Source organism: Solenopsis invicta, chromosome 5, assembly GCF_016802725.1.
Source record: "Solenopsis invicta isolate M01_SB chromosome 5, UNIL_Sinv_3.0, whole genome shotgun sequence".
NCBI classification, from domain to species: domain Eukaryota; kingdom Metazoa; phylum Arthropoda; class Insecta; order Hymenoptera; family Formicidae; genus Solenopsis; species Solenopsis invicta.
In genome coordinates this window covers 14,670,117-14,693,116 of record NC_052668.1, presented here as the reverse complement: position 1 = coordinate 14,693,116, position 23,000 = coordinate 14,670,117, and the positions used below count along the sequence as shown (strand labels likewise).

The window sequence follows — 23,000 nt, the reverse complement described above, 5'->3', positions numbered from 1 at the left end:
GCGAGATCCGATTCGTAGGCAGGTATTCGACAATAGCGAATCGCGCGGTATATACGTTCTTTGCATATTAGGCGTGTCGTTGATTAAGAATCAGCTTTCCATACGTACTTCGTCGGTTTTTGCAAGCGGGACGAAACCGCTACTCGAACTGGCCGCGAGAGATAAACAGGAAATTAACCGGCGGACTACTCACAATGTATCTCGATCATTTAAAAATAGAGAATGCGTAAAAATAGAGGACGCGCTATAATTAAGCGGGGCAAACGACCCCGTGAAAATGCAAAATGTTGCCGAGAGTCTCGTGAGGACTCAAAGGTAGAGATATCAATACCCATTCTTCGTTTTCGAAAGATTCATGAGAAAACATTTTGAATCGAGGAATAAAAATAGAAAAATTGCGTCTGTCATCCTTATATCTCGCACTCTTTAACCGAGATTGAAAATAGACAGTTGTATTCGTAAAATTAATACACTTGTCCTCGTCGAAAGGGACTTACGCAACGTCGGGCGCGCGAATGATTTTTACGGCTCGTATTACGCCCCGCCGCACATTTATTATTTCTGCTATCTATAAATCCGTGGTTTAGCACGCTTCACAATGTAGAGCAACCACTTGATGATGCTAGACGCTTCGTGCCAACGCAAACAGGAGAAATAAGCACAGCACACCCGGTCGGTCTGTCCACTATGAATATTCCCGCCGTACTCCGAGGCAGAAATATTACGCTTGTTAATCTTTTACGACGCACACACGTCTTGTTTTGCAACGTTAGTATTTGCATTTCCTTTTTCGCGGACTTTTTATCGGATATTTGCGCCCATTAGAAAATGAATAACGCAAAAACCCGCGTATCTTCCATTCGGCCTCCTTTTCCCCTCTGCGATATCCGCTTTCTCTCTTGTTATTGTATTTTTGCCGCGGCTCGTTCTTGATATAGACGCTTGAAAATGGCAACTCGGACACTCGGGCAAGGTGCGGACGGTCAGGTATACTCTCCGAAATACTCGCCGTCTGCCACTCACATTGCGCGTTGCTGTTGTTGTTGCGCGCGTAGACACCCGATTCGATTTACTTTATCATGTGACAGCCGTGGGCACCACGGTATTTTACACGCGGCTCATATTCCGCTTTGCGAGGCGTTCCGCGCAAACGTGGGGCGAGATAACAATGCGAACAAATAACAGCATAACGTAGATGCCGTCCTTCTTAGAATGACTCGATAGTCAAAACTACTTAATCGACGTTAGTTATCGAGTTCGTAAAAATGTCGTTTTGATACTGTCAGGCACACCTTGGTCAAATTATTATATAATTTAAGAATATGACAATTGGAGAGTTTCCAAGCTGGAGATCAAAGCGGAAGAAAAAAATATAGGAATAATGTACAAGAATCGTCGCAGAATCGTCGGATGTCGTTTCGCGAACTATGATTAGATTAGACGGAGCTATTTAAATCTCGAGGCACATCTTGATGGCTACGCATTTATTAAGTCCGCAGAAAACATGTGGTACACGTTTATGATGCAACACGTTAATAATATAACTTTTAATTCTGTTGTTAAATTACAGCTTGTATAGCGTTCTCATAAAAATGGAAGAATGCGCGAATATTTCACAGTTCGTTCCCCATTTGCGAACGATAGTCATAAACTCTCCACACGTATCGTTTTTTTTTTTTTTTTCACACTTTCCGTATAAGGTCCGTCATGCGCGACATGCGTGATCGATAAAATTATGAGAAGCGCTCGTGAAAAAAAAATCCTCTTTGCGAGTATGTCACGTAATTCGTTTTTTTTTTTATCGTTTAAATACACAAGTGTTGAAAATATAAAATATCTAACGAATCGTCTATTTTTAGAGCGGGGGATGTCATCTCTAAAATTTACTCTAAAATTGTAAGCTTTGATTTTTTTCTATTTCCGCGTTTATTCATCTTTTTTTATCCGACAAGTATCGTGTCGGTGCTTTTCGGGATTAAGTTTTGAAGCAGAAGCTTGTCCACGAATTGCACTTTAATGCACGCGGGTAAATAGTAAACCGCTTCCGTCTCGGAGGCGGAATCAACACATGGATTACTCTCGACTCGACTAAGTTCCTTAAGATGAACTTTTCTTGAGTCCTCGCCATCTGTTGCCACTCGTGTACTCTTGAACTCACAACGAAGCAAAAGAACAAGTCAATAAGCAGCTTGAAGTTTCGCAGTGTGCTTCGTAGCTCCGGGATGCCTTGCAATGTGGACCGAGTTTCAGCATCATTGACCTAATTTCGTGTCTCTTGATACAAAAATAAATAAACTCAGACAGAATGAAATTTTAATTTCTTAATGCTGTTTGTAAAATTTATAAAATATCACTTTTATTACAAAATTCACTCTATTTATTTTATCAGCTATATTATTCTTTTTTGATGAAGCGTAAAGAAATACGCATTTGGGAGGTGGCTTAATGTTTCGAATACGAATTTCATGAAACACTCGCGCGGAAAAAAATAATTTTGACGAGAGAAAGGTTTTATATTTTGACGAAAAATTTGTCAAGACGTGTTAGCTGCGTTTATACGTACGAATTTCGTTACTATATCCGCTATTATTTTCTCAATCGGGCAGCTCTTGGAACCGCGTTTAGCAAATCGATCGATTCGAATAAATAAAGGCGCGCCTCGCGTTCAATGTTTACCAGAGAATCACGATCCCATCACCTCATTTCAATAAACGCGCAGCCGGCGGCACGGCGGCGTGCGCGTCCAGAAAGTATCTAATCTCCGGCGAGAGATAAGCCTAATCAAAACTTGCTACTTCGCATCCTCGCAGACGCGGGGTGCACGTTAAAAAAAGTCCGTACGACGTACTTGCGATGCGTCACGCCGACGATCGAAAACAGATTAGACTCGGAGACGCCGCAATACGTCTTGCATAACGTTGCCGCAATCTTGTTAATCGATAAGAGGACGCGCGCAATTTTAAGTTCGGTAAGGTCAACGATCCGTCGAGTTTCTAATGGAAGAGGTGTCTTTGATGGCACGCGCGGAACGTAGCCGCTTCTCGAAATAATCGGCGGACGCTCGCTAACAGCGTCTGCAAAAATAATTGCTTCGAAGTTTGAACGATTCGCGAGTCCGTGACATTCCTGGGGCGGAGAGAGAGAGAGAGAGAGAGAGAGAGAGAGAGAGAGATCGGAAATGGAACAAAGATTTATCCTATCTAGAAAAAATAAACTGCTGACCTGCTTTAAAGTCTAATAAGTTTCACACGTTTGCACGTATCGTTTTACACTGACTACGGAAGGGAGGAGAGGTACACGGTTTTACTACACGTACACGCGAACGCCCATTCATTTCCGGCGCGTTTTGTTTTATACGCGCGGGGCGAACCCGCGATTGCTCTTCCCCGAACGCTCGGCGACCTCGCCGGCGATCGGTGTCGGCTGGTCCACTTTCCCTGAAAGCCCCCTAACTCGGGGCGATCCATTCGAGCGGTTCGATAAACATCTTATTTCGGGTCGTGTCGAAACGTCGCGGTGGTGTGCCGCATGCCGTGCGATCACTAAAAATACACGACACCGCGTAACCCGCCCCCGGTGCACCGGCACTCGGTGAAACTGCAATCGAAAATAAACCTCTCCGAACACCTGGCACCTCGGTGTTCTATTCTGCACCATTGAATTCCATTCGGCCCTCCCAGCATCCTTCTCGCACGTAACGACACGCGCACCTGTCCCATGTATCCTCCCTGTCTACGAGAGATACGACGGCATTCGCCTGTACTCTGTGAAAATGTCCAACTTGCAATAATGGTATATCGAGTGTATTTTACGTGAGGTAATCGGCGGTAGAACGTATCTCTTTCAACACGAAGATTTTTTTTTTTCCGTTTACATGCGATAATAAAATTGTGTATAGAGATTTGCTGAATGCATATTTGCTGAATGCGTACAGTTTAAATTATACCTCTGATAAGTGATATTGATATATATATTTTATATTTTTACTTAATACATGCAACGTTTAGTGATAAAAATAAATAATGGAATAAATGAGAAATGAATAATAAAATTTCACAGATTACATTTTATTTTGCAACATCAACTGTTACAATCAATATAAATTTTTGATCAATTTATGTAGTCAATTATACAAACATACAATTTTATATTAAATTTTTATTTTGTTTTATTTTAAAAGAAAGTTTATTACATAGAATACTTTACATTTATTGTTTATAATATTTGCAATTATTTCAAAAATTAAATCGATACTTTTATTAAATTTATCAATTTCTCATAAATCATCCCATTACAAAGTTTATTAATAAATGATAGTAATGTAAGACTGATAGTAATGTAACTCAATTAGTTTTATTAATAATAATAAAACTAATTGAGTTGAATAGCAATGTGTTAATTACAAAAATAAATTAAAATTCCTGTTTATTTCGACGTTTCTTTACTATTTCATTATGTAAGTATATATTATCATTTATTAATTATTAATGTCTCATTTTGACAAACTATTAGTAAAATAAGAATTAATGTTTTCTTAAATTTTTAATGGTTTTAATTCATAAATTCGATACTTTCAAAGGCGAAATGATTTAGGTGACTGGATGCTTAAATCATACTTTTTATAACACATTACAAAAAAAACTTGTAATAAATTAATTTGTTATCGATGAAAGGTTAAATATTTTATTAACAGGTGTCTGAAAAATTTCAAGCTTTAATCTCCAATGTTTATTTGTGTACAAATCAATATATTAAATTGGAAATATTATAAAAAATGAAATAACCTAAATGATACACATTCAGCAACTCTCCTCTAATGTAACACAAGACACAGCATGTAAACAATTGATGCGATCAATCATTTAGCTGGAAAAAGAAAAAACGTATATAGTACGAATCCGTAGGGTGGAATAAAGAGTTTGCTATAACAACACGTGATGTCGATAGAATTGACAACAAGATGAACGAATGTGTCTATATCGTTGGGAAATATACTGCTGCAATATCTCTCGGTGCTCCTCGTCCGCTCCTGGTTCGTCCACGATAAGATTGCGGCGCAATGATTTTACGTGTTTGTGAACTTCGGAAAAATACACTTGTAGATAAGCAAAAATCAATATTTGTCACGTATAAAAATGCAATTATTTTTGCGACCGTGCGTCACTGATTACATATTCGATTAACCTCGATGACCGTCGATAAGATCATATCCTTGAATAGTTTTGGGTAGACGACCAATCTTTAAGATCACGCATAGAGAAGAAAAATTATATTCCGTTTATAGCTTAATATATGACTTGGACTTGCGATCCAAGAATAAAGGTCTCTCATGTTTCTTCGATTATTAGTCCGAAAATGAAATAACTTAGCTAAATAAATTATGGACACATTATTCATGAAAAATCGAGAATTTCAAAACAACTTGATATATTGCGTTTAATATTATATTTTTTTAAATTCTACTACTTTGTAATATTTACGCAATGGTAAAAATGGAGTTTTATATATATCTTCTACAAAATTGCGTTTTTATTATTCTTTCTGTTATATCGAATAATTGAGAAAATTTAAATAATTGCACATTAATTTAATGATACACTAATAACTTATTTATTATTGCAAAAATGTATTCCCGTCCGAAAAGATGTAGAAGAAGAATTCAGTTCGGCATGCCCGTAATTAAGGTCAATTCCTTCGAGTCTATCAAGTTACGTCACTCGGTGTGAAGGTAGTATTAACCACCTATCTGCGATTCGATGTAGTTGGCATCCTTCCAAGGGATGCTAGTGAGTTTCTTAGAAAGAGAGAGTAGCGCATCGAACCTCTCTTTTTTTCTTCCTCTTCATTCCTTCGTACCTTCTCATTCTCTCTGTGTGCACAGGTCAGTGTACGAGAAAGATCATTGGGTTTTCTGGGTTAATCACCGGGCTTTTAGTCTTAGTACGCACAGAAGCCTCATTCGACTAAACTGTACTAGAGTGATAACGTAGGAATTTAATTGGCGATCGTGTAACGCGTAACTATATCTGATACATCTAGTTTTTCATTTTAAATCTTTAATGAAAAAAATTAAGAAGTTCATGTAAATATCAATTTATTTATTAAATTTATTTTATTATGATGGTAAGGAAATATGAAAGAAATTTTAAATATGAAAGAATTTCAGTTTCCCCATATCACGGATTTAATTAATGAATTTAATTCTAACTTGTATCAGATAGACATGATTAAGAGACATTGTTTCAGTCAAACGTGGATATAGAATCTATTTTAAAAGAGAAACGTATATGATATTAAATAACTTGGCCATGAAAATAAAACCGTCAAGTCTTTCCGGGCCGAGAGTTAATTCAAGTCTAAAAAAAAAAAAAAGATCAATTATGAGTTAAAAAACGGAATGTTTAGCTTATGAACATTTTAAGTTGACTGTAAATTTTAAAATTAGAATCGTAAAAATATTAAACTATGTAGTAATTTAATTATTTTATGTAACAAAGAATTCCAGGAAGAGTTACGGTGTGTTTAAATGATTTATATACGTCTATCGTCAAATTTATCAGGAAAACTATATCGAGTGATATGACTGTTATCGCTAACAGTGGTAGACTGATAGTGAGTCTAATTGTAAGTTAAACTATACAATATGATAAAATGACAAAGACTCTTATCATCAAGAATGTTTATAAACAATGACATGTGTTAGGCTTCCCTAAACTTTGTTTTGAAGCTTAGACGGCTAGGTTTATATGACGGCTAGGTTTATATCATAGTTTAACATAATCACGAGGCCCGTAATCATAGTCTCGAGATTTCTATCAAGTCGAAAGATTATAGTCAACGCCTTATTTGTTCAACCAGTATGAAAGCTGCACATAATCTAGCCACCTTTAAACTTTAAAACGGAATTATCGCTAAAAAAGAAGACGCAAAGAAGTTAAAATGTTATTTGTTTAAAAACGATTGCATCAGATTTACTCACGTTCGACAGTATCACTTCACATAATTACAGTTTTGCGAATATGATTAGATAGATTACGATAGATTACGATTAAAATTTGGTTAACTTTGTGCAGTGGCCTTAAAAGAACCTTTTTGTTGTTATCCGGGTAATCGTTATCCAAGTGTTTTTATTTGATTGCACTCGAATTTATCGCACGTGTATGATTCCATGAATCATCGCAATCGTTAAAATGACGCGAATTTAATGTAGTATTTGCGTTTGTAAGAATCAAATCCAATAATGATCATTATTTCATCATTCAATTGATATCACTGCAATATTTGGACGTGTTATCACGTGTTATTGCATAATATATCGTGAACGGAAAAATTTGATTATTTAATTGACTATATATCTTCTGCTACGTGTATTCGACTTACGTTAAATGGCACTTTTACGTTCAAAATTCTTTTAATTGTTTCTAATGCTACAACATATAATTAATAGAAAAATATTTTCTATTAATTATATGTAGTAGCATTACAATATAAAAAGAACGTACTTTTATATTAAATTAAAGAAAAAGATGTGCTTTTTGCTTCAAGGTACGTACAGTAATATTTGCTGTGTTAAGATTCTAAAATCATTGTGTCCATCAACTTCGGTCAATTCGATCGTTAGTTATCACTGCAGCTGTTCAGGAGAGTCAGGAAATTATTTTCAACAAGGCATCTATTATCGCGCATCGCGTTCTAATATTGAGAAGTTGACACATGGGGAAGTCACTGGCATCAAGCCAGATTATGTTGGGAAACTCCAGTGTTGGTTCTGAACAACGATTCTGTATCGTGAGAACCCTCGTGATTTATTTGCAATGTTTTAACTCTTTGCGATTCCGATTATTTTTCACAAATAAATGAAGATCTTTAATTTTATTTAATTAATCAATTTCATCTAATCCATCTAATATAAATTAGAGCACTTTTATTTTTGAAGAAATTTACACATAGAAATATGAAAAATAAGGTTGAGCTTTCACTAGATTATTTCAATATCTCTATAGAGTTTTTAATGTAAAAAATAAGAAGAAATTAAACGGGCCTTATTTGTCTACTTTATAGTTTGCTAATTATAATCGCGTCACAATTCGATGAAGTAATAGATTAAATGTTCGAAAGCTTGAAGACTTATGCAATAAGCTATTGCAATAAACGATGACAGATCAAACTCGGTATAGAATTGCAAAGGGTTAATAGTAATCAATCGATAAGTCAATATTTTCTTACTAATATAGTGACAAATAATATAATATAATAATAATAATCTATATTATTCCAAATAATTGGGTCACTCGTTATTAATTCATATAAAATTGTTATCAGAAATTTCTATTGTTTTAAAAAAATGGTTAAGAGTCATATCACATACGGCTCTAAAAACTCGATAAGTACGAAAGCAAGGAAAATGTTCTTATCGCGTTACATTTTTTTCTTATTTAGTCACTAATGCCTTTGATAATAACTGTCAAGAGAAGAAAGTATGGATGTTTTAATGACTTTATTATGAGAGTATTTAAACTTCGAATCGATCGTTTGCCGCATATTAATTTTGTCTTCATCATAAATTATTGGCAGTTTGATTGCACGTTCATTACTGAGAACTGTGGACGTATTATAAAGCACAGTAAAAGAAAGACCGCAGATAAGGCATTGCATAGAGAGAGGTATAAAGATTTCTCATATAATACGATCTATTAAACCGCGACACAATCGCATCGTTAAAAATATCTCCGAGCAAATAGCTAATGCGACGAAACTGTACGTATTTAATTAGTCGGCGATAATCCATGACTCTTGGTGTCATCGCGAATGTTTTGTGTCAAGGCCGTGATCATTACTGCGTCTTCATCATCTCACATTGCAGCGAATTGAACATAAACAATAGCGCGACATTTAGAATATTTATGTATTTGATTAACTTTTTTTAAAAAAATATATATAGTAAAATTACATCATGCGAATCGATGACGTAAAATTACATCATTGATTAATATTTTGACATACAATTATTTCTTGAAAAAATATCTGCAGAGTGTCTCACCGAAGATAAAATTCGATAACATGCAAATTAGCATCTTTGTTACATTTGACTACCGGACTTTAACACGTGATGGCATGTTTATGAATGATTACCGATAAAGCAGTATTATAAATGTTTTTTTTTTTTCCCTAATCAAAAGTGGCCTTGATTAGTATTCGCACACAAATTATTCTTTAATCTACATATCATCGCCGTCTTCAGCTCTAGAAACGAAAAATAATGATGCCAGAAGGCATTGCCTTTTTTATAAATTATAAATAATTGGACATACAAAATCTCAATGATAAATTCATATTTAAGTTTACGATAAGATTTTATTTTTTTTGTTAATTCTACACTTTATTTTGATGGCACCTAGTATAACGCTCATGCATACGAAGTACGTTTGCTTAATACGCTTCTTTTTCAGAATTGATTTATATCCGCATACGTTAATGCGTATGAACTTAAAAAAATTGAAACTAAATGTCAGACAAAGTAATTTCTCGAAGTAATTCGAGAAATCGATTAACTTCTACTGTTGCTTGTAATCTACAGAGGCTCGTGTTTGTGTCTCGAATACCATCTCCTCAAGTGAACGTGTAACGTTATCTTCTACTTGCAGCCACGGAATAGCTAATTACTCTAATTCCTAGATATTAACATAAATCAAGAGATTGCAGTGATAATACGCTTAGCTACATAATAGGCTATCAATTAATATTTATTAAGTTTATTAACCCTGATAGATGTCATTTCTTTAAGGAATTGAAGTTTTAATAAATATTAGAGGGACCGATAAGTAATGTCGTTTTTTATGAATAATTTAAACATTATGTAGTTTTATTAATTTATTATTTATTCAGTAATATAATCGGCATTATAATAGTCATCTACTTATTTAATTTTTTAATTCCTCTCTCAAACAAATTAATCGGTTTTGATTCGAAAAATGGGGATATAGTTCGAACATCACTTGTTTTTACAAAGCTTTTCTTCGTAAGATATGCTTCATTGATTGAAAAGATGACAGTCCGACAGGACAATGAGACGAATACACAGTGGATCAAGAAGTACTTTCTTTCTCTAATTTTTTGTTGCGTGTGTTTCATTATTGCGGTCAAGTATTATGTCATATTACATAATACGGAGGTTCGCTTCTTCGAGAAAGGAATTAAAAGGTTAATAAACAAGTGGACTATCATCTAATAAAAAATGATGGCGATTATATTATTGAATAAATAAGAAATTCTAACAAAACTGCATATTTACATTATTTATAAAAATCACATTGCTTTTCGGTTTCCAAATGTATAAAAAATACAATTTTTATTAATTTATTATACAAATTTATTATCTTTCGATATTCGCGAATTAACATATTGTAGCAAAAAGTGTTTCGGGAAATTAAGTTAAATAACTATTTTGTATATTTTTATTACAAATGATAGTTTTCGAGATACAAAGATTTGAAGCTGGCCAAATTACAACTACACTTGGACAATCGCATGTTCGTGAGTCACCACTACTATCAGGCGAGCGGTAGTATCAGTGACTGCATAATAGGCGATCGTCTGCACCTAATTGAGCTTTTAAATCCTTGTATTTTCAAAACTACTTTTCGAGATAACAATATAGAAATAACTATTTTTTTACTTAAATTTTTTGACCACTTTCTTGATTTTTACAGTATTTTTATTTTGCGAATTTTAGGTCATCCTGTATATCCAGTGCACATATGCAATTAAATGCACACTAAATATTCATTTTAACTTATTTCATCTATCAATTTGTTTTATTCTATGATTGAATGTGTATCTTTTCTCAAATTCACATGAATGGGAAGCTTAATTTTGGTAGTTGCAACGCGTGAGAAGTTAAAGGGGACTCTTACATCAGTGCCCGGATAGCTCAGTCGGTAGAGCATCAGACTTTTAATCTGAGGGTCCAGGGTTCGAGTCCCTGTTCGGGCGTTTTTTTTTTCTAATATTTTTTTTAGCTTGAACACGTTCAATATATCAAAAGGAGATTTTTTATTTCTTTGAATACAAATTTGTATGATAATTTTTATTCTACATAAGAGTTCTTTATAAAGAACTTGACGGCGCGCGAGTTCCAACGACAATCTCGAAGAAAGATCCCATGAGTCTGTTGCCATGATTCGGTCGTTTGCGCCGTTTCACTCTCTTCCGGATCGTTCCATTATCTCGGCGAAACGTCTCTTTCATATTTGCTGCCGTAATATGGGATGTGCTTGCACACCGCCTTCCAGTCCGTTATCCAAACTACGGCGATTATTGACGCCGCTCCGTAACACAGGATCGGAATTTTGCTGCGAGAGAGGAACGAAGGGTGAAATTTCGCAGTTTGGCATAAACGGCAGCGAGATCTTTCGAGGATACGAAAAAATAACCGCTTGATCCTGGCAAATATAACTTTTTATCGTTGAATTTTAAGTATCGTTTGACTTTATCTCGTTTTTATAGCCGCATCAATTTGCGAACCTCCGTAACATCGATATGCGAATATTTCACATTTATGTATATTTCACACATATATTCTGCAAATGGTGCAAGACTGTTTTAAACAACGGGGAAACTCTGACTTGGAAATTTAAAAATTAAATGTGGAGACTCCAACGCCTCCAGATCTCGAAGCATAGTCATTCTTAGGTTAATAAAACGCGAGCATAAAATGCGCGGGATAAAAATGTAATTTACAAAGCAGCGATTCTTCCCGCCATGAATTTCCATCTTCTGAGAGGCGATGGACGACGACGTAACGGGAAAGTCATTGTGTCGATGATTTATGCGACGTAATTATTTCGTGGAGATTGCACTTCCTGACGCGTACTAATAGCCATCTCTTTGTTAGCGTGTCTTTTTTGTTTTACTATCGAATTATGGCCGGCCATAACTCGATGAATGTCACGTCGTTGGACACGCGTGTGGCTCTTTTTTTTTAGGAGCAGCATCTAATTAGCCCGCATATGTCCTTTCAGAAGTTCCCACACCCCTATATCTGGACAAGATAATTAAAAAATTTACTTGCCTTAGATGAAATTGTTAATAATGAAAGAATTGATTAATCCTAGAGTGAGTGCAATTGTGAGTGAATTTTCACCCAGGCGGTAATTCAAATTTAGTGTTAACTGTTTTTGTTGTTAAAAGATTGATAGTTTAAAATAATGTTTGATAAAATGTTTTTACATTAAGATAAGTTGGTTTATATATAAAAAACAATTTTTTTTAAGTACAAATAAAGATTTTTAATTTTGAGAGTGAATTTTCATTCAGAGCAGGATTAAGGTCAGAAAAATATGAGTACACTGAGAAAACTGTTGTTAAATTCACCAGATTTTTCAACTTGATTAAATTTTTTTAGTTCACATATTTATGTATTTAACTCAAACATATAAAATACTTAAACTTTATTTTAAGCATTTATACGTTACTTGAATTGAAGAAGTTTAATCAAGTTGAAAAATTTAGTCAACTTTTTGACAACTGTTTTCTCACTCTAGTGTCAACTAAATTTTTAAAACTAAATTTAAAAAATTTAGCTCAAATGCTCTCAAATTTGATTTTGTAAAATAATTGAAAGACACGCTTGAATTTCTGTATCGTTCCAATACAAAGGAACATAAATATTTCGCGTTTCGCCGATTTCTCCAGAAAATAAAAATTCCGCAATTGGTGTGTTCCTTTCTTCAGATGTAGTTAATGGTTAAGAGAGAAATTGCGCGGACCTTTTTTTTACGAAATTTTTGTCCCGCGACGGTTTTCTCGCACAGAATGCTCGTGTATACGAATGCATTGCATGTGAATGGAATCTACATATATGTAAATTAAACGCACACGTGCGTCTCATATTCCTAACACAGCGCTCAGGTGTTAGGCTCCATATGCAGATCGCGAGAATCCGACAGAAGCATACATTAAGCGTACATACATACAGATACTATACGTGCACACTCTGATATTTCGAGATTGAGAGAAAGAGCCGGATAAATACGTGATGAGTGCGCAATTAAGGACTCATTCAGAACTCACGCATAAACGCTTCCTGTCGGCAGATGCCTGACGCTTTAACGCGAAATCGCATATTAGTTGACATTAGCGATATTTATGCAGCCATTATCGAGACGGAGCTAATTGAGTCTACGCTAGTACTCGATTTACGTCATGCCGTTATCGCTGTCAAAAACTGCTAAACGCAAATTAATTGTCGCGGGCGATAGCGCGTCACTAACATTCGCCAATTTGATTTTCCCGCTGGCGGCAACTGTACTGTTAAGTTCCTTGCTGTATATGTTAATTAATTATCAAGTAGGTTACGCATTTGCATTGCCGCTGCACAAGTACTAATCGAATGTTGCAGACGATACAACTTGAATGCAAATTTGAACAGGATTGGTTTGTGAATGGTGAATATATACACCTGACATTTCTACCTGTTATCTATAGTGTTGTAGTTCACTCGTACAGCGATCATTTTCATTTCAAAAATAAATTAGTTCTTCCCTAATTTCGAGAGACTAATGTCTTTATAGGATAAACGCATAATCTGAGAATTGGGAGTTTGTTCTATAAAATACATAGCTATGTTTTACCCTCGCTCGCTAATTTTACACATTAATTATTATTGTTTCCTCTTTCTCCAATATTTACATTAAAAAAACCAGAAAGGGTACAAAATTATAGGAACTATATGGGCAATATTACGGGCCATATCGGAAAGGGATAAAACAAAAAAAAGGCCATTCTTTCGCGCGATAAGTTTATTCCACCATAAATACAAAAGCGCGTGCGCGGAAAAAAAGGGGATACTTCGTTTCCGTCACGTACGCGGACTATGTTTTAATTCCTTTGTTTAATACACCGCTTCTCGATCGTTATACTCCCACGTTTTTTTCCCGCAGCCGCTCACCCTCACTCTCACCCTTGCCCGACGGCTTTTTATCTCTCTTAGAGAATGCCGTGCACATGTCTCTCCATCCATATCTCTGTCCGTTTGTCGAGCCGAGATTCCCGTGAACTCGTTTTCCTTCCCTTCTGATACACAAACTGCACCGCGTGACTCCGTGTGGCGTCGTGGCGGCGGTTGAATTAAACTAGAACTGGTTTATTTTCCCTTTGCCAGTGTTTTTCCTACACGCGTTTCTCTATTTTCCCCGGTTCCACCGACCGCGAGAATTAACGTCTTCCCGAAGTCGGTTTACGTAAAAGATATCGTATCGTTTCCATGCGCTTACGTTCAGCTGAATGTATCGGAACTGATTCGCTTTGTTTGGCACATGAGTAATTTCACACTATTTCGAGACACTCGAAAAATTTTTAACAGCGTTTTTAATATAGAATTTCTCTCTTTCTCTCTTACTCTACAATTATCTAAAAAAAACAGGATATTGTACTTAAAAGAGAAAATAGTTAAAGATATTTTTTGTCTTATTTTAACTTATATATATATATAGGGTGTTTATAAAGCCTATTTCCACCTTCTATATTTCCACCTTCTATATTCCGAAAACGGTTCAAAATTATAGAAACCCGCAAAATACGTGTCCGATTATTTTAAGGAATTACTTTATCCCTCTTATCCTTTTAAAAGCTTATAGAAATGATCGAATACGTATTTCGTAGTTTTTCACAATTTTGAATGTTTTCGAAATACAGGGTGGAAACAGAATTTATAGACACACTGTATATGCACACATACATGCATACGTTTACATTACACATGCATACACACACAATTCTCGATCGAGTCATTCTTTTCAATTTAAAGTAAACATTTTAATCGTCTATTTATTACACATTCTAAATATGGAACTCATTTAATAAATTATCTTTTATTACGTGTAGAAAAAAAGTCTACTTCGCTTAGAGAGAGAGAGAGAGAGAGAAGTGGCGTGATGTTTATGCAAAAAAAAGACTTGTTTCTTCCAAGCGTTTTTGTTGCCGATGAGATCAGTCGCGAGCATGTCAATTACGCCACAATTGGTTAAGGTAATTGTCCTTGGCGAAGATCTGCTTCGGGACGTTATCCTTGAGATATCACGTGATCGATCACTTCCTATCGTAGCCTTTTGGTCGGCTGACGTATCGGTTTGTGCCGATCGCGAATCGGCGTACCTCTCTTCATTCGCGTCGCGATTGCTCGACGTTGCTAAGCTCTCTTCCGTATTTCGATTGCACTCGCAAAGACGACAGCTAACGATCGTTCGCGATCTTAAATCAGCATCCTTTACCGTTACCGATGCGCTCCGGTACTCGTTAATTATGGCATTCAGCAAGAAGCTGCCCGGTCGGGCAATATCGAGCCCATTTTAAATGGACATCGCTGAGAAAGAATGTCCGCATGCGCGCATTTGATATATGTACGGACGGCGTTTCTAGCGTATATTCCGACATTTATGTAGTTCGCAGCGGAAAAGGAGAAAAACAAGTGTTCGGAGCTATCGTGGAAGCATTGAATTTACGGCGGCGGATTAAAGTCTTGAATAGCTCGTATTGAAAAGCAAGGACTGAAACGAGTGTAATTTTGATTTTCCGACGCACGAACAGCAAATGACCGTATATGGCTGCTGGCTAGTTGTACATAAAAGAAAAATTCCGATACTATATGAATACGGGAAAATGAACCTGACTCCTTTCCGTCGTCACGAGTAAACATAGAGATTTTGTCATCTCGCGTGTCTTTTGCATTGAAATCTGCAAACTCGCCAAAATGATGGCTTCGCCTAAGAGAATCGGCAGCATAAAAGAAAAATCTGTACAATATCTTACATAATAAAAAAAAATATCATTCGTATAATACGTCGCGTGAAGCAAAATAAAATTTAATTTAAAAATAAACAGCTAAATGTTGACTCTCGTGAATAAATCAGCCGCCAGAATAAAATAACTCTATGAATTAATATCGACTTGGCCTTTGAGTTACAAGCCGATATTATGTAACATCTTAAGTCAGTATTAATTTTTCGCATCAATTCGATGGCCGTTTTCACGATGACGTTATTTTTTTTCGCGGAAACGTGTATGAAGAACAACGTGCAATTTCGCAATTTAATAGGCGATTCCCACGGCGATTCTCGACTCTGTGATCGCGCGAATAAACAACTCGCCTAATTAAAGATAAACCGAAGAACGCCTACTACATATTGTTCAACAGCGTCAAGAGGGATCACGGGCGTACGAGCGTGGGTATCATATCGGACGGCGATCAGTATTCAATGGACGTGCCTGTTTATTCGCAAGCGTGCGGGCATTTAAATGCATCCCGAGTGATTCCCAGAAGACACTCCCGGCGATTGGACGCATTCAGTAGCTCGCGCGGCGTGTTCTCGCATCCGATGCCTCGATGCACCGACCGTATCGAGCCGCGATGCAACAGCGGGCGCGTTCGGATCAACGTCGCGGTCGTAAAACGGAAAACGGCATCGACGCGCGTCTCTCGGACCTCTCTCGTCATGGGAGAGAGCGTCCTTGGATTTCATTGGACACAATCGGATTTTCACTTCCATTGTCTTGATTAATCTTATCATCCTCCGACGAAATACATCTTCATATATCTCGCAAATGTATTACGCGGCAGAGGACAATGACAATGTTAAGGAGAGCCGTGGTGAAAGAATCGAACGAGTCGGGCGGAATTGAGGGTCCAATCTAACAATTCATTGCGATTTCTTTTGTTAGCCGTCTGCGACTTTGTGTTGCGTCGAGAACGAAGAGCCGAGAGCGAGAACGACTAGATGCGCGATGGTCGTTCGATCCCCCGAAACGGTCCTTCCAACATTCCGTTTCCTCGGGATCCGTAACGAAGGTCGTATCCCGATTTACGTTTTCCTGCCGGCTCGTAAAACAGCTTCCGGCGACACCTGCACATCTCCCCTCCTCCCGGCTCGTCTCTCCGAGGGGGGGACTTTATGAGCCGTGGCGAGAACCAAAGTCGTCGCGCGTAAAACGTTAACTACTCCCGTTCCGGACGAACGAAAGAAACTATTTCTATTTAATTCCGCGATTCTCTCGACGGACGCGCGCGTTTCTCCGCTCGCGCTAACGACCGTTCGGAGAGTAAAGCTGTTCGCCTCTTCTCTCGTCTCTTCATTTCCGTTTGTCCTCCGTTCTCATTCTCAAGACTCCCTGCTGAAACATTATGCGCGTCTGGATTTATAAGTTTATACGCATATTTTCCTGTTTAATTGCAAATTAGCGAAACAATTTTATCACGTGACGTAATCACGCGAATTTACTTTTTTTATGCTTTAAAAGACGTTTAATTTTTGTGCAATTTTATATGCACAATACTTTCTATTTTAGTAAACAATAGCATCGTGCAGCTAACGATGCGAAATGCGACTTGCGAACTGTGTTTTGTTCCTGTCGCGCAATAACGATATTGATAAATTGTCGAGAACAACGATAATTCCAGCGATGATGCAACATAGTCGTGACTCACCGACGCGTTTCGCGAAACGATATCGCTTTCCGTTGAAATAATGTTAATTCGTCGATGCTAATTCAAGGAAGACAATTAGTGATTTCTTCATTTTTTTTTCCCCCTCTTTTGCGCAACTGCAATTACCGGTGCCGACGTAAGTTGAGTTTATCGCAACTGTATCGCATTTGTTCATGTCGCTTATAACATTCTTCGTTTATATAATAATTAGGTTTTGATTTGCGATTTTCTGCGAAAACAACAAAAAAGGAGGAATAAACTATGGATCAATTACTGTTAAATTGCTATTAAGCATATATATATTTTTTCTATTTCTATTAAAAGATATTAATGCCTTATATATGTACACACATTATATGTCTCGTAATTATAAATTACGAAACATTTGTTTTCTTTTTTTTAGAACTAAATTGGAGATGGAATAAATTAGAAATTTCAAGAATATATGAATGTAAATATATATGAATATTACAGATGTACGTTTTATAAAATATTAAAGTAAAATTGAGGCTTTATACGTTCTCTGTTTTACATATGTATTATACACTAAATGAACTTGACTATAATATCGAAAAATATTCGAAAAGAAACCTTCAATTTAATGGATTTAAAAAAAATTGCCTTCCTCTATAGTAAAGAAACTTTTTAAATGAACGAGCAGCTTTGAGTTATTATAATAATTCGTGTTCTCTAACATTGCCGCATGTATTAAATAATTCGTAATCTAAATGTATAATGCAAATACTGAATATTATATAAATTATAATTAAATTATTAATGAGACAATTTAATTAGATATCGTATTGTTTGGTTTATTAATTTTCACATTAAATCGGGATGAACATTAATTTGTAAATTGTAAAGGATTTCATTTCAAAGGATTATACAAACATTGAGACATCCTGATATTAGGACAATTTTCAAATCGGTTTGCACTATTTGATATTTGTTAAACATATTATAGAGAAGAGAATACTGTTTTCAGTCAAAGCGAATGAATTGCACCTACACATTTCAGTTGAATTATTAAAATATTTCGTAATGCCAATCATAATGTGTGCAATTTAAAAAATATTTCTGTTCAGTGTATCCTTAAGAGAAACTATCGAAATAATGTAATTATATTTGGACACAGTTGACAGCACAATTAACGTAATTCTTTCTTTAATTAGCAAAGCGGAGAACAAAATTCAATTTTTATATATTAATTCCTAGTTTTACAATAGGAACTAATTATAAGTTTTACAATATTTTCACGATTATTTGTTCATATCTATAAAGCTTCAAGGAACGATTTGAGTGGGATTATCTCGGTAGTTGCAGTCCCAAGTTACGATCGCTCAGAGTTTGTCTATCACTAAATCTATCGCCATCGAGGATCGTGCGAAGTACCTTCCCACTATTCACGCACACTCGTCACTTCGACTTGCGCGATTCGAAAACGCGTATACGCACGCACGCGTGCACGCATGCAATACTCGCGCGAGCGCGAGTCAAGTACCGAGTCGTAATCTTGGGCTCACTGGCAGAGGCCTGGCATTGCTCGAGGGAATACCGAGTTGAGCGTAGTAGACTGCCTGGTGCCAGCAGCCATACGAATCCCTCTCCTCGCTCTAGAGACTCCGCTCTATCCACGCTTTAGTAGTCTACGTTCGTCTCTCTTTCGCCTCTTCTCGCTTTCCCTGTGTCATTACGTCTATTCTCTTCCAATATTACGTCACTGTCTCTCTTTCCCCGACATCTCAGAGTTCGCTACTCTCCTTCTCTCCCGAGAGTGTTTGTTTCTTTTTTCCCCGTTTCTCTTTTTGTTTCTTCTCCCTTCGTGGCTCTTGAAGCTCTCGAGCTTCTCTTCACGTCTTGTTATTTGTGCAACATACCCGTTCCTGTATTTATTATTTTTAACTTCGTTTATATTTTTAAATGCATCTTGTATGATTTGTCCAAGAAAAACGAATTTTTCCACAATAAATTTCTTTCTCCTTTTTTTTTCCTTTTTTTCTATCCTATTTCGATGTTTTTATATGGCGTGACTTTCTGCATTTCTGCGTTTCTATTTGTATCTGCAACTCTTTTTCTATTCTCTTTCTTTACTGGTTTTTCATTTCTCCTTTCTTAATGTAAAGAAACCTTTCTCTTTTGTAAGATTTTGCTTTCTGGGTATTCTTCCTTCACAGTGTGTGCACGCACCTCGCTATTTCTCTTCGTCTTTTTCCCTTTACCACGCCGAGGTCGATCTAAGGACATTTCAAAATTTTCATTTTATGTAATCTTGCGATGTAACTGCAGCGACCGTACCGTTACGCTTTGAGTGCATCGACAAGGACGCCGTATTCAAACGAACTATGAAAGTACTTGCGCGATTTACATACATGTACCTTTGGCAGACCGCATTTTCTTTCATCATATTTGGTAACCTAGATCGGGATCGTGTTTTATAGGTCAAGCGTCAGCAAGTGTCCGTTTCATTTGTAACTATATTTCAAAAAGCTCTTGCGTCATTCGGCATTGAAACACTCGCGAAGCGATAGACATGTCGCTGTAACAACCGAGTCATAAAGACATTAAAAAATAATAATTTAAGGAAATGAACGAATTAATCAACATTTTTGTTGCAAGTAAAGATATTTTTCTTTCATCGATACTTAATAAAACGTTACATCTGTTTGCAGTTTTTAGTGCGACAATTATACTTGATATATTTAATACGAAGAGATCTCAATCATAAACACACCAAGCGCGCACAAAACAGAACTATATATTACGTTTACTCGGAAACGCTACTGCGGAGACTTCACACCACTGCCGTTTGTCTTACGGTTCAGAGATGATGCAACACAGATCATCCGCTCTTGACTTATCGCTTGGCATAGGATCTCCCGATATGTTTGCATAAATATATAAGTCAAGACATAATACCAAATACATAAATCATTCGACTAAATCTAATTGCGTTGATTATATCGAGTAGAGGACATATCTGACATGTCGTGTCCTTTGTGGATTTATTTTAATAAATTTTAATAAATTTTAATATTTTGCCAGAAGTTGAACAATTTTGAATGATTTATTATTATGCTCTTTTGTAAAATAACTAGGTTTTTCTTGATCAATTCGAATCAATTACGTATTCGTCTAATTTTAAAAAAATACTATTTGAGTTGATATTCACTGTTAAACTATTCGATAAATCTCGCCATAACATATTTTCCTTTAATACCATCAATTTGATTATTATTATATTATCATTGTACATATTATTGTCATATATGTAATAATATATTGATTCATATGTTGATACATTTTAATATTGTATTATTATAACATCATGTCAATACACCGTATTATGACAATACGATACCGAACGTGACTTAATAATAATGCCATTATTATAAATATATTTAATAATATGCAGTAATGCATCATCCATCTGCAATATGAAATTTCTATTATTTCTTGCGTCATTTCTGTCATCGTCACTATTTTATTCGTACTCTCATGCGTCGCGACATTTCATGATTTTCTTTGATCAATTTCTTCGATTCAAAGTCGCAATCGTGTTTTTCTAGACGCTGGTGAACGTGACGCTGGTGAACGTCGAGCTTCATCGCACAATGAATATTGAAACGAAAGAGATGCCTTTCTGTTCGTCTTGTCACATTACAAAATCGAATATCGAAATCCTAATGTGTCCCGATTGTCAGCGATAATTGCAATATTCAGCGCGTATCGGAAAATTAATTTTCAACTTGATAAAGTTAAATCAATTCTTTCGAAGAAAGACAGGTAGTCCGTTTTATACGTGTGTAACAAAAAAAATTCAAAGTCTATTCATCTCTAAGCAAAAATCGGATCGCACCGCCGCGCAAGTGAAACTGTTCGATGATAGATAGGAAAACGATTCTCACTTTTCACCATCGGAGATTCTCATTATCGGGAGTTGCACTCGAGAGTAAAATTCTCGAGTGGGCACTCAACTTAAATCGACGACACGTCAGGGACATTCGCGCGCCAGATTTTCCGAACTGTTCGGTGTATATTTGCGCAAAGTATTTTTCCGATACTATATACGACACCTGCTTTCGCGCGCGCCGTGTCGAGAACTTATGGCAATCTCTCCCCAGTATCTCTCGCGCAGCAGGGAGAAATTTCCGCCGGGACGAAATTTCTCCGGGGAAGCGCAATGGCGAGAGATCGCGCTTGATTCCGTATGCTCATTTCCATAGTAACTGAAACGAATACCCATATGTAGCGCCCGTCGTTTTCGCATGTACCGTCTTTCGTGATTTATCATAGCTACGTATTAGAATTACTTTAAGCTAGAGCGTTAGTTCTAATGCGGATGTTTGTAAAACTGAGCAAGCGCAAGTTTCTTTAAATCTGCAATTTCACTTTTTCGTTTCTCTTATTTTAATTCCTAATTTGTGTAAATCTCGAAATTGGCGAAATATTTCCTGGCAGTTCCTCGATAGCAATCTTCTTCAACGATTGCATCATGTCTTATCATGTTACTAACTCTTGAACGTGGAAATATCGGAGAATCGGCAAAAAGAATAGAGAACAGAAGTCAACGGGCCATGTTCTATACGCGGGACATATAAACAAGTGACAAATATTTTCCGCTTGTCGAAGTCGATCGAATATGAAAGTCTTCTCGTATACGCTGTCGTATACGCTTGCCCAATCTCGAAATCTCGTTCCTCTATCGTTTGTTGCGAATGACAATGCCAATGTGAAGCGTCGAAATTGAAAATGTGCAGCATCAGTAAATCTCTCTCTGCAGCCGTACGGTTGAAAAACGAGAATATTTCGGAAAAGTCTTAACTTTTTCGAATGTAACAATGAACGTGTGGAGCAATTTTACAAGTTTTTATTTTCTTATTGCATTTCATTTTTTATTTCGAAGAACGAGAGATTAAAAGCGTTTGAAATCCAGCTGCTTTATTAAAGTACTTTTTTTGAATATAATAAAGTCTTGTCGGATTATGAAGCAAGTTTTTTTCAGTTTCTTTTGTAATACTGTCTGCAATATAGACAGCAATAGACTATTTAATAGTTACACTGAAAAAAAATTTTATATCAAGCAAATATATTTAATTTAGTATTATTTTCTACATTTAGAGGAGAAGGTGTATCCATTTTCATTTTTATTGAATAACTTTGTTAATAATCAATCAATATTTTATATTGAAACTTGATTGATTATGTTTCTCATCAGCAGACAATGTTTTTTTAAATATTTATTCTTCATTATAACGTTTTTTTAAATATTTAAAAAGCATTTATTGTAAAAAATATTGTTTTCTGATAGGGTTCAAAGTGTTTAACAGATTCTAGACTTAAAGTAATGGAAGAGGAAAAATGATGATGGTAATACGGCTAGCGAAATAAATTTAAAAAATTTATTTAATTTAAAAAAACAGTATATTGTTACGAATTTATATATTTTCAATTTTCCACTATTTAAAATTTTTCTGATTTAGAATTTTCTTGCGCTCGATAACGTATCTGAACACATCCCTCT

General features: G+C 36.0%; 1 protein-coding gene and 1 non-coding gene across 5 annotated transcripts in view; both read left to right on the top strand.

Annotated features, from left to right (window-relative positions):
* Window positions 1-23,000, top strand: part of LOC105202334 (sestrin-3) — a 192,487-nt gene that overhangs the window by 100,919 nt on the left and 68,568 nt on the right. The window lies entirely within an intron of this gene.
* Trnak-uuu lies at window positions 10,920-10,992 on the top strand. Its single transcript has one exon. It is a non-coding gene; the product is annotated as a tRNA-Lys (tRNA).